The sequence below is a fragment of the Rhynchophorus ferrugineus genome, unplaced genomic scaffold (assembly GCF_030347505.1).
Source record: "Rhynchophorus ferrugineus isolate W39M unplaced genomic scaffold, kcgeb_rfMv2 rfM2, whole genome shotgun sequence".
Taxonomy (NCBI): Eukaryota; Metazoa; Arthropoda; class Insecta; order Coleoptera; family Curculionidae; genus Rhynchophorus; species Rhynchophorus ferrugineus.
The window spans coordinates 4,000,854-4,013,598 of NW_027472581.1; the positions used below are offsets into that span (position 1 = coordinate 4,000,854).

A 12,745-nucleotide genomic window follows, 5' to 3' on the forward strand; every position below is an offset into this window, starting at 1 on the left:
ATATCAGTGAAATTAATCACTTTACATCATTATCACAGACACGTTAAGATTCTTACATTTTTTCTTGAATTCCGAAATTTTGAAAAGTATTAAATTTCCAAAAATATTATTTAGTTACTTGTTATTGTTATGTAAAAATTATATTTTCTTAAATACACAGTTAATGCTATGTTACAAACTAATTATTTTCCTAGCATCTGGAAAATAGCTCAAATAGTAATTATTCTCAAACCAAGGAAAACACTAGAATATATCACCTCCTACCGGCCGATAAAATTATCTTCGAAAATCTCAAAAGTCTTTGAGAAACCTTTGAAAGTTCATAAAGAGAAATATAAAGCTAACAATGAAATATAAACAAAAGAGAACCAAAAATCTTCAGTTAATTAAGGAAAATTCTCATCTGATTAGAAACAATCTCGTAACTTTACAGTTGTACTAAAATACAATCAAAATTGATGAGTACATTAAAAGTGACGGCGAAGAGTAGTTAAAACGGTAGTAGTTAAACGCCCAAAGCATCAAAATAAATTGTGTTTTAATTGACAGTAATCCCCATCATAAAATCGTAAAAACCCATAAAAGCTACAAAACAAAATATTAAAACCCACAATTACGGAATAAAAAATATCAAGAAATTATTTACTTTATTTTGAATGTTTAAGTGGTTCTGTCGTTAAGTTTTCGGTCCTTAAGGCAATCGAACACTAACTGTATATGTAAAATACGATCTAGTACTATTCTATCACACTCAGCATATATCAAGACGAATTAACGTATTAATTATTATTTTATATTGGTGATTGATGATTGATTCTAAAAAATTTCAAAGCTCAAATAATCATTTTAACAGAACATATGTCGTATAACATTGATTTGAGTAACATTTTTGGATATTTAATGTCTTAAAAAAAACGACTCTAAATTTAATTAGAACTATATAACTCTACTATACATTTTTCTGTAATCTTGATCTTAATTTACAAAATATGAAAGACAACCCTTATATTATTAAGTAAGTGATCGAAAAGCATATTTATTATGTTAAATATTTTACTCTGATCTCCAATCCCGTAATATAAAAGGCAACCTTTAAATTGTTAAGAAAACACAGTATAGCAGTGCTTCTTAATTATATATTATTTTCAAGAAAGTGTTTCTTAAATCCCGATTAGCCTCTACTACTAAATATATTCAAACTTTACAAGTATACTTTAATAATAATTAATTAGTAATTGTTAACGTTAAAACTTTTTTTATTATAAACGCGCTCACTACTCAAATCAACTAATTATATTTAATGTATAATTCTTAATATTAATATTATTTAACTTTTCCTTTAAAAATAATAGTACTTTACACTAATTAAAATAATACTAACAAAAGTGAACCAAAATAACCTGATTAAGATTTCCACTTGAAAGAAAAATCTTTAAACGTATTAAAAAATTTGTTCAATCTGGTATATAAGCTGAAAGTTTCAAACAAATCCTACTTTAATTTACTGAATTTAGTGATAATTCTTTATGCTGCGCAGATATCCCTCAAGAAATGAGATGCCGTGAAAATATAAAATTTATATAAATAGTTAATAAAAAATTGCTAAAAATACGCAATTTTCAAGAAATGCCTTACAAAGGCTTAAATATCTGGGAACACAGCACCAATATCCAGAGTTAGTACATATTTATGCGACACCAACCATTTCCAACTTAAATGTTAACAACTACTGAACAAAATATCAAAAGAAGATTGCTTCTAAAATTTATTAATAAACAATTAGTCCTATTACTTAAAAAATTGAACATTTTTAATTTGCTCGTAATGATGCTAGCCGTTAATATATCAATAAAATAAACTAAATTTTTTATATATATATTTTAAAGTCTCCTTTTACCAACTATGGGTTTATCTCGAATGGGCCTAAAATTTAATGTGGGCTCCGAACCACGGTCCTCAGCATTAAACCTACCGAATGGCGAGCGACTAACTTTAGAAATCATCCCAGAAGACATCCAGTCTTACCCACTCTGGTTACTGGAGTGACTGGGATCATTTTCCTTGTCGGATTTTACACTCTTGCCTAGAACATTCCCTAATTTTAAATAATCACGAACATAAATTTACGACCATGCCCCAGCAGGATTCGCACCCGCGGCTATCGCAACAGTAGGAGGACCGTCCCATCGCATTTACCACTGCGCCACCAAGCCGGCATAAACTAAACTGAATTAAAAAATTCAACATTTTGGGACTAATTTTATGAACTAGACTAACATTTTGGGACTAATTTTATGAACTAGACTAATACGTTTAAAAATATATATAGTATTTTTTAAAATTATTCAAATACATTCATGTTGATTTTTTTAAAAATGATAATATTCAACTCTAAACTTACAATTTTTAAGTTATATTTGAAGTACAGTTCATTTTTTGCGAATAATAATATAATTTAAATATTGTCCTAATAACGAGTATACTAAAACCACTTTTTATTCTAGTTTTACTATTATTTATAAACTCTATCATTTTACCTTTTCTACACAGATATAAATACTATACAGATGAATTATTATTCTGTTGAAACTGAAACCGAAAAACCTAAATTTTATATAACGTTTTATAGTTACACAGATAAATATCTTGCATCTGCGGCCAACACGTTAACTTATTTGTCTATAGATTTTTTAAACAATTGATATATAATTCCTGATGCAAGCAGGTCAACAGAAAGAAAGACTTGAAGTCTTATGAATATAAGCTAGTTAAAGCAGAACAGCACATTTGCCTTATTCAAATTTGGGGAAAATTAAGCTACATGAACTTAGGAAGCATTACTGATTAAAAAAAATAGAATTACATATAAATCAAAGCTCTTCCTTAATATTGTTATACAGTACAATTCTTTCTATCGAAACAGGATACTTCTCTTTCATGGAAAATAAAACAACCAGCTGAATACACACAATATCTCATCTTGAATCAACAACATGCCAACAATATGCAATTTAATTATATGAGATCCTTTTTCTCTATTACATTCCCTAGTAGAGTACACAAAAGTAAAATAATGTTCCAGAATGGTCCATCTGTTAGAATATTGTTAGAATAAGTCCAAACAAAACGTTCAAAACATAACTTTTTCCAACAGTTACCACCTACATCTAATATAAGAATTAAATAATCTCTAATTATATTGAACGTAGAATTTAAATTGTTTATATTCTTTACCAGCAAGGCGTTAAGAAAATATTTTTATATGAATTGTTTATAGCATTCTTCTAATATTTAATACTGACTGCATTTAAATACACTTTTACTACACTATACACTTTTACATTAACAAGAATGTATCACTGACCCTATTTCAAATACTTTGACCGGTAAAATCCGAACACAGTCATTAAAAAAATATCAAAAGCCCTAATTCAAGACAGGCACGGTGCAAGGTTCATTGATAATTATTCAGCATGTCGCCGTCCCATTCATTCAATCACAGAAAAAAAGAAAACCGTCCTATTGTCTTCGATGGCATTCTTTACCGGGCACCACCTCCACCGGTCTGCTATCACTCGACGGGCCACGCATTTCTTACGCTACCAAACCACTTTCTTCGAGGCGCTTTATGCAATGTCAATTAATAAAAAAAATCGAATTTTGCACTAGTTTCGATTGTTAATGACCGGTCGTACTGCCATACGCACGTCGCCTGTCAATTTTTGACCCGCGGCACGTATCGGCCCGCCACAGTACATATCAAATAGTTTTTAAAGGTACTCCGTATATAAACTAATAATACCAAGCATAATTTTAACCTCAAATAACTTCTTACCACTGGAAACTACGATTTAAAACCAACTTACCGCAGCAATACTATTCCTGTCACCCACGACGGTTGATTCCCTTAAAACTGATTAAAACAAAAAAATAATGTCACATTTCAGTCACAAACAAAATACACTTTCCAAACAATGCCAATGGGTGATTTGCAAACGTTCAAATATTTATTCGCCTTACGTAAATATATTTCTCCCGAAGTCTTCGCGATGGGACAAGTGTCAACCACGAACGGACGAACAGTAATAAGCACGAAATCCTAGTTGCCCATGCCGGTAGAACATCTGACGCGCAACCACTTGCACAGTATTTCCCTCTTCATCGGACGCATTCGTATTCGCTTCACGGTTGCGTGCTGGGTCGTGTATATCCGTCCTTGTTGCCCGTGTAGCCGAGAAAATAAAAAGCACTCGTTTAGTTCTATCAAGACATGTGATTAATGTTGTGTTTATTGCCTGTGGAAAGAAATGCATATTTTTAAAGGTACTCTAAAACGTTTAGAAAATAATAATAAAAGTTCAGTGTTATTTAAGTGTATTTAGGTAGCATTACAAAATTGTCTATAAGTCAAGGTAAGTTAGAAACCGTTTAGTTTTACTATATATTAATAGAAGCTTATAATAAATGCAAATATATAGTGGTGTTGGATTATATTGAATGAAACTAGATATTGTCATGCATTTTAACGTTATTATTTCGTAATAGTTCGTGAATATTGATATAGTTTTCAGTTTGACTTAACCTCACTTTGTAATATGGTATTAAACCAGATTTTAAATCGTAAGTATTTATATTTTTTTGTTATTGTTTGGTGTAATTTGGCATATTTAATACATTTTAATATGATGAAAGTGACCCGTGGTTTTTAGATTTTAAATTTAAAAAGATATCTGAAAAATCGTTGCAGAAATCGAATTCAAGAACTATTCTGAAGGCTACTATTATGTCAAAACACAGAATCTACATTTTTGGGACTAATTTTTCACTCACCTACTGATGATTATTCCATAATTGGTAGATAATGCACTGTCTCAATCAGTTTCTGTTTCAACTTTTCGTAAAACACCTCTTATTTAACCTTTCGCCGTAACGATTTATAAAAAGAAACAAAGAAAAAGTCCTAGTGGCCGTCAGCTATTCAACTGTCTGCGAATTAGAAAATAAAAGTATTTGAATATGCTTGCGTTTCCGGGTAGAACGAGTGTTAGTCATACGGGCAAATGGATCTTTTTTTAATAACCATATGCTTTTTAAAAACGTGAATAAATTATATGTATAATTAATTTTCTGTAATATTTAACAGTTGAGTACATCTTAAAGAATACCATTCATTCAAATACTACTTAAAATTTTCGAACTTGAGTCTCACTTAAACAGGCCAATTGAAAAGTCCCCGGCCTGCCGTAGTAAAACATATTTTCTTGGCAAAATTAGTTTTTTTTATTCAACATAATTCCCTTCAAGGGTGATACACTGCTTATAGCGACCCTCCAACTTTTCGATACCATTTTTGTAGTACGATTTGTCCTTTGCTTCAAAATAGGCCTCAATTTCGTCGATCACCTCGTCATTCGACGAAAATTTCTTCCCAGCGAGCATTCTTTTGAGATCTGACAACAGGAAATAGTCGCTGGGGGCCAGATCTGGAGAATAATACGGTGGACGATGAAGCAATTCGAAGCCCAATTCGTGGATTTTTGCCATCGTTTTCACTTACTTGTGACACGGTGCATTGTCTTGGTGAAGCAGCACTTTCTTTGCTCGTGTTCCTCCGACAATCCGTATTGCTGTGACTTATCAACCTTACTTCATGTTTTAATACGAACTCTTGAACAATTTCGTAGATCCAATTGATTTCAAGGTCATCGTGCAGTCCTTCGTCGATTAAGTACGACAAGCATTGGTTATACATCGACCAACTCGGTTGTAAACTTCTGTATGGCAACGTTGAATACTAGTCCGTTTGATATTTTAGTGCAACCCCTATATTAGTAGCCTATAAATCCAAATAGGCTTCAAAATTACTGATTTTTGTTGATTAAATGCTAAATAGTTATATCTATCAGAGAACTACATACAACAATAGCGAGGAGACTAGAAAGAGCCGATTATCTGGCAAGCAGAAAGGAAGATTCAGTCAAACTGAGCGTTCTATTCAGTAAGGAAGACGCTAAAACACATATAAAAACTATATACATAAAGTTGGATCAACTAAATTGGGATCTCCTTATGGAAAATAATAAGTTGTGGGAAATCAAGGGGGTTTTTCACCAATCTCTTGATATTAACAATCTCAACAGGTTCCAATTGAGCATCCTTGCTCGGCTGCGAATAGGGCATAGCAGACTAATGCATGAGCATCTCTTAGAAGGAAGAGACCCTCCACAATGTGACGAAAGCCAAACACAACAGAGCGTCAGGCACATCCTTCTGTGAACATTTTGAGGTACTGAGACGGTAGCTCGGAATTGGATAAGCACCCTTTGTAATTCTTCTCTATTGTAATTTCTATAGTATATTATTCTTGAATTTCATTGTCATTTTTATATACTTTATTTTAAAAATACATTGTAACTAGATCCTAAACAGCCCAAGAGACAGATGGGCTTTTAAAGTAATAAATAAATAAATGAATAAATAAATAAATAAATGCTAAATTATTTATTACTTCATAATTAAATAAATATTGAAGTTGGTTGGCAAGAAAGTCATTTCGTTTTTGTTCTCAGTGCTGACGATTACTGTAATATATTCAGCCCACAAATATTGAGAATAGAATTATTTGTTTTTAGTCGTTTTGATTGTTAACAGTGTCTACTATCTTGAAAAATAAAAAAAATATTAGAAATTATTAAAACTGCACTTGAAACAATGCAATTGATTGCATTAAACTTGAAATTGATCTGACTGATAATCCAATACTTTTTATTGATTAAAACAATTTAGTTTTTTCTTCTGTGTGGCTGATTACCATATACACAGACCACAATTATTGACAATGGAATTTTTTTTGTTCATTTAGTTTACTAAGGGTGTCTACTATCTTGAAAAATAACAATTTTTCAAAATAGTAAACACTATTTGTTTCAAAATTTCAAAAAATTTCAAAACAAATATGCAAAATGCACTAGACAATACATTGTATAGTCTATTCAAAGTTCTTTTAGTAATGCGTCATGGATATTTGTGACGTCGAAACATTGCAATATAGTCAGGAAAATTCTTAAATAAAATAATTAAACAAAACTGTTATCAAATATAATTTGTTTTAACATTATACTACATCTAATACATATATTTTCGAAGGACTAGGAAAACTACAATTAAAAACACAGGTATAATAGTTTACAGGTTAGATTTATTTTGTTTACATTGAACTCTTTTCCACACCACCCATAAGGTAGAGTGTTTAGGCGCGTTTTTTTATATAATGGTATCTCCCTGAAGGTCTAATCCACCTAATTAACAATTGTATATCTAAGAAACGTATATTACTTTCATTCAAGAGCATATTTACTTTTTACGTTTAATTCTTGTTTCTTTCGATTCAATTCATTTCGAAAAAACCTACTTTTCTCCATCTAGTAATAACATTAAATAACACATGGGTTGAAAAGTTCCGGGCGTAACGAAGAAAACTAGTTCTTTGTTCATCAACGTAATTTCCATCAAGACTCACACAATCATTCTAGCAGCGCTCTAACATTTCAATTCAAACTAAATTCGGATCTCCTTATGGAAAATAACATTTCATCAATCTCCTAATATTAATAACTTTAGCAGGTTTCAATTGAGCATCCTCGCTCGGATGCGGAAGAGGCCGTCCATTATGTGATCAATATTAGGTATAGCAGAGCGTCAAGCACATCCTGCTGGACTGTCGAAAACTTGAAATATTAAGGCAACAACTGGAGATGCTATGTCATTAGAACAACTGGTTCAACCCAAACACCTGGACATGTTTATGAACTTTTTGACGGCCGCGAGGTTTTTACAGCTCTTGTGATACCTTCAGAGAAATCAGTATTATGTTCTATTGTAGTCTGTATTATTTATTACTTTAATTTAAAAATCTTTATTTTGTCTTTTATTTTATATATATTATATATTGTTAGTTTATTAGTGTCTATTGTGTGTTATGTAATAAAATATGGTCTAAATAGCCCAAAAGGCTGATAGCTTTTAAAATAAAATTAATTAATTAATTAATTAAATACCACATTTGTAGAACGATTTATCTTTTGCTTCAAAATGGGCCTGTCACCGAGTTGCTGTTCACTCAGATGGCGATCGTTTTAATTCTGTAGTGAAGTTATGGATGCATGTTTTATCCATTGTCACATATCGACACAAAAATTACTGTTTGTTACGTTTAAACATGGCCAAAGCCTGTTCATAATCACCAACACGTTCTTTTTTTCAGGTGTTACCAGCTCATTGGTGACTCCACTGCGTTCTGCATCATTGTTGTTTTATTGTTGTTTCTGAGACAGTTTCTGAGTCCTTATAACAATTTTCAAGCCATTGCTTCGCTTGAAATGCCATTGCTTCGCTGAACGGCATTTTCCCATCAAGAAGCAGTGTAAAATTTAAACACGAAATGGTTTTTCATCCATTGCTTAAAAAATTACAAAAGTAGTGTCACTCTTAATACGTTAACTCCCAAACTTGTGAGCAGAATAACATGAAATTTCAACAGCTTTCTTTTGAAGGTTGGTACTAACTACATTTTTGTTTAAACTACATATTTTTGAGAAACCTATCTGCCAGGTATAAATTTGACAGCTGTCAGATCATTAGTTTGTAAATTATAGCATTTTGAGTGAAGCAAGTTTTGTTATTGTGAAAAAATTGATTAAAAGGAATTTGCCGTGTTGATAAAATATTGCTTTTTGAAGGGAATAAATACAGTTGAAGCAAATCAACACGAAAATCAACCATCAAGGATTGGTATGTTAAGTTTAAACGTGGTGAAATGAGCACCGAAGACGATGAACGCCCAAAAGAGTTTGTTACCGACGAAAATATTTAAAAAATCCACAAAATGATTTTGAAAAACCGTAAATAAAATAGCAGACACTCTAAAGATTTCAATTGAACATGTACATTATGCCATTCACGAATATTTGGGTATGAGAAGGCTCTATGCAAAGTGAGTGGCGCGAGCTCACTTTTAACCAAAAACAACGACGAGTTGATGATTCGCAGCAGTGTTTAAAGATAATCAAGCGTAATAAACCCGAGTTCTTTTACTCCGAACTATCATTTTACTCCGAAGTCCAATCCGAGTGGACTGCACACGATGTACCCGCTCCAAAGCGTGGGAAAACGTAACAGTCATCTGACAAGGTTATGGCGTCTGTATTTTTGGATGCTCACTGAATCATTTTCCTTGACTACCTTGAAAAGGAAGGTCCATCAACAGCGACTATTACATAGCGTTATTGGACCGTTTGAAGGACGAAATCGCCGAAAAACGGCCGAATTTGAAGAAAAAGAAAGTACTGCTTCACCAAGACAATGCACCGTGTCAAAAATCCATGAATTGAGCTACGAATTTCTTCCTCATCACCGTATTCTTCAGATCTGGCCCCCAGTGACTATTTTTGTCCAATGTAAAGGTGGTCGCCGGTGGAGGCCTATTTTGAATCAAAGGACAAATCGTACTACAAAAATGGCATCGAAAAATTGGAGGGTCGCTATAATCATTATATTACCCTTGAAAGAAATTGTGTTGAAAATAAAAAAACTAATTTTGCCAAAAAATTTGTTTTAATATGGTAGGCCGGAGACTTTTCAGTTCATCTGTTGCTACTAGTTACATACTAGCACAAATTTTTTTACTAAGAATATTCCTCAAAACGCGCTATGACAACTTCTTTATACCCAAAGTTGGAGCGAATCCATTCCTTATTCCAACGAATGGATAATATTGAGTAGAAAAAATGACTTCGCCATTCCATATAAAGAACAAGGTACCATTTAGAAAACGGAAGAAAATAAATGAAGTTTCTTTATAAGGTCAGTTTCGAATGTGCGTGTGTGGAATGCGTTTCGAAAAGTGAATAGTCCGTTGTGCGAGCTGTTGTATTGATCACAAGGACCATGTTATTTATAAAAAGGTTTGTGAAAGCTTTTTTATGGGAAGGGACCGGGTTATACCGAATTTATTTTAATCTTTGGGTCAGTTAAATCATTAAAACGTAAAACCCGCTATATTTTTGGTGTTTTTCGGAAACGAAATGTTGGGGATGGTGCTTGGTGATAATTATAAAGCGTTCTTTGAGGTTGTTAAAGGCCAATTTTCCCGCTATCGTGAAATATAGAGGGTTTTATTTTTTACGCGATATAATATCCATATTTATAACCGTCGTTATCGTAATTATTATGATTATTTATCATGATATTTTTTGAATGTTAAATAATATTAGATTTATATAAGAGAATAAACCACCGTGATTAAGAACTAGCAAATATTTTGAAATAAAATACAACGGTTATTTATTTACATAATCATACCTTCATGTGGTTGATGTAGGATATCCACATTTGTTCATTTTGTTCGAAAAAATTTCGTTTATGATCGTTTTCGACATTAAATTTTTGAGTTTGTATCGCCATCTGGTGAACGTAGTGTGAGTTGACGTCATTCCTTCAGTTACAACTACGCCTATTATCACAGCTTTTCTCCGAAAAATGCGTCTCGTCGTTAAAAATACTCTTTCGAACAAAAGTTGAAGTTAACAGTACATTGTTTTTTAATAGTGTTTATTTCCATTAAAATGTTAAGAATACTCAAATATTTTCAAGGTTTTCATGGAAAAACAATGGAATCTCGGAGTATTAACTAAAAATCATAGTTACTTTTGCGCTCGCCGAACAAAAATTAAGAGTTTTATGTGGTATATCATAAACAAAATTCTACTATAATAATTTAAAATGTAATAATCATGTTTTACTTTATATCGCATATTGGATGCCCGATTCCTCAAGCAGAATCGGCTAAATACCTCGGAATATATCTCGATGGTAGGTTAAAATGGAAACAGGATGGAGGAAAAAAGACTACAATCAAAAAATAAACAGAGCATATAAGACTCAAAGTCAAGCAACTGTACTGGTTAGTCAAGATACTCTCAACATGACCTAAAATCAAAGAGACTGGTTCATCAGTAAGTCATAAAGCCAATTTGGACCTACGGGGTGCAAATATGGGGTTGCACTAAAACATCAAACCAACTAGTACTAATACCAATGCTTATAGCATTGGTCGTAATCGCTACGTATCGCGTTTTAACGTAACCAACGAAAAGTTGCACGATGACCTCGGAATCAAATGGATACACGAAGTAATCCAAGATTTCTCTTTTAAACAGGTTGCTAGATCACAGCATCATGGAAGCAATATCTACTGATAAAACATTAAAAACATGAAATAATGCTGCTAAATCACAGCAAAGTGCAAGCGGTACAGCTTCTGAATAACACGCAGGAAATCAGACGATTGAAGCGAACCAAACCTCAAAAACTTGTTTAGTTTTTAAGTGTATTCTTAACTTTAGCTTAAGAATATTAGTTTTATTTTAATTTAGTTAATATTCCCTTATTTATTAATCTCGTACTCCCCTTGTGTATTAATGTAAGTACAGCAGAACAGTAGTAATAAATTAATTGGTAGATTAAGATTATACTAAGCATATCTAATGTTTTAAATATAATTAATGTTTTAAAATGTTTTAGTTAGTACAATGTGAACTCTCAATCATATTTATACGTCCAAGCTTATCTTACCCTTTTGTGAAATAAGCAAGAAATAGTGTACTATACACTAGGAGCTGAAATCAAATGAAACCAGCATTTTATTTTATTTAACCCTAGTCTATCCGAAGTTATTTTGTACATACGTCAACTAAATTTGTGACGTCAAAATATCCCAATGTTGCCGCATCAACTCTGAGTTTTAGTTCAGTTTAACTTTGACATACAACAAAATGCTAAACTAAATAAAATAATTAATCAAAAATACTGTTATCAAATATAATTTATATTTTAACATTATTGTAAATCTAATGCATATATTATCAAAGGATTTAAAACTACAATTAAGTACACAGTCATAATAGTTTGTAGGTTAGATTTATGTTTGATTTTATTTACATTTAATTCTTTTCATTGCATTTTATTACATTGAATTCAAGGTCATATTTTTCGTTTTTTTTTGAGATATTTCAGATATTTATTGCAGCTCCAACACCCTAAAAATATTTTCAATAAAAATCGCAGCATATTAACATTTAACAGTAAACATCTCTAATGAATTTTACTGGCAGGGGGGCCTCCATTATCTCGTTACTTTTCAGAGTAACTGATTAGAGACACAATCGGTTCTGTCTGGCTTCGGAATTTTCGGAGTAGTAATAAGTAGAGATTTGAAATGTATCAAATTAAGCAAAGCATTAAAGTAACGTTTGCCGGTTTATAACGTTTTATCACTATTGTTTCGAAGAATTTTGCATACGTTTGGCAACCCGACGACTTTGACCGGCTAGTTCAGTTACACGTTTGTACTTATCAGACAGCATTGTGTCTCTTTTTAAAATCTCTGTAATAAAATGAAAATGATAATATTCTCTGATTCTAAAACGAATTTACACATTGCCACAGGCAATACAATAAACTTCTTGATGACTTTGTAAATGTATTTCAGATTTGTTATTAGTTAATAACAAATTTAGTGTACGAGAACTTTCTTTATATTTATTACTAGCGACCCGCCCCGGCTTCGCACGGGTGTAATGCTGATACTAAATTAAATACACTACAGAAAAAATATGAACGTTGTATATAAAAACATAGCGGCCCGCTCCGACTTTGCACGAGCATAAAATATATATGCCTATGTCAC

The 12,745-nt window shown here is 31.9% G+C and overlaps 2 protein-coding genes across 5 annotated transcripts in view; one reads left to right on the plus strand and one right to left on the minus strand.

Annotated features, from left to right (window-relative positions):
• Positions 1-4,088, minus strand: part of LOC143190415 (uncharacterized) — a 314,791-nt gene extending 310,703 nt beyond the window's left edge. For 2 of the 4 annotated variants that reach the window (XM_076394676.1, XM_076394673.1), the window contains exon 1: positions 3,867-4,088. The gene's annotated coding sequence lies outside the window, so the exon portion shown is untranslated. The remainder of the gene's footprint in view (positions 1-3,866) is intronic. The other 2 variants (XM_076394677.1, XM_076394674.1) reach the window with 2 other exon arrangements.
• A 184-nt stretch (positions 4,089-4,272) lies between these two features.
• Positions 4,273-12,745, plus strand: part of LOC143190419 (DNA oxidative demethylase ALKBH2) — a 47,422-nt gene continuing 38,949 nt past the window's right edge. Inside the window, 1 exon segment of the mRNA XM_083059049.1 lies at positions 4,273-4,412. The gene's annotated coding sequence lies outside the window, so the exon portion shown is untranslated.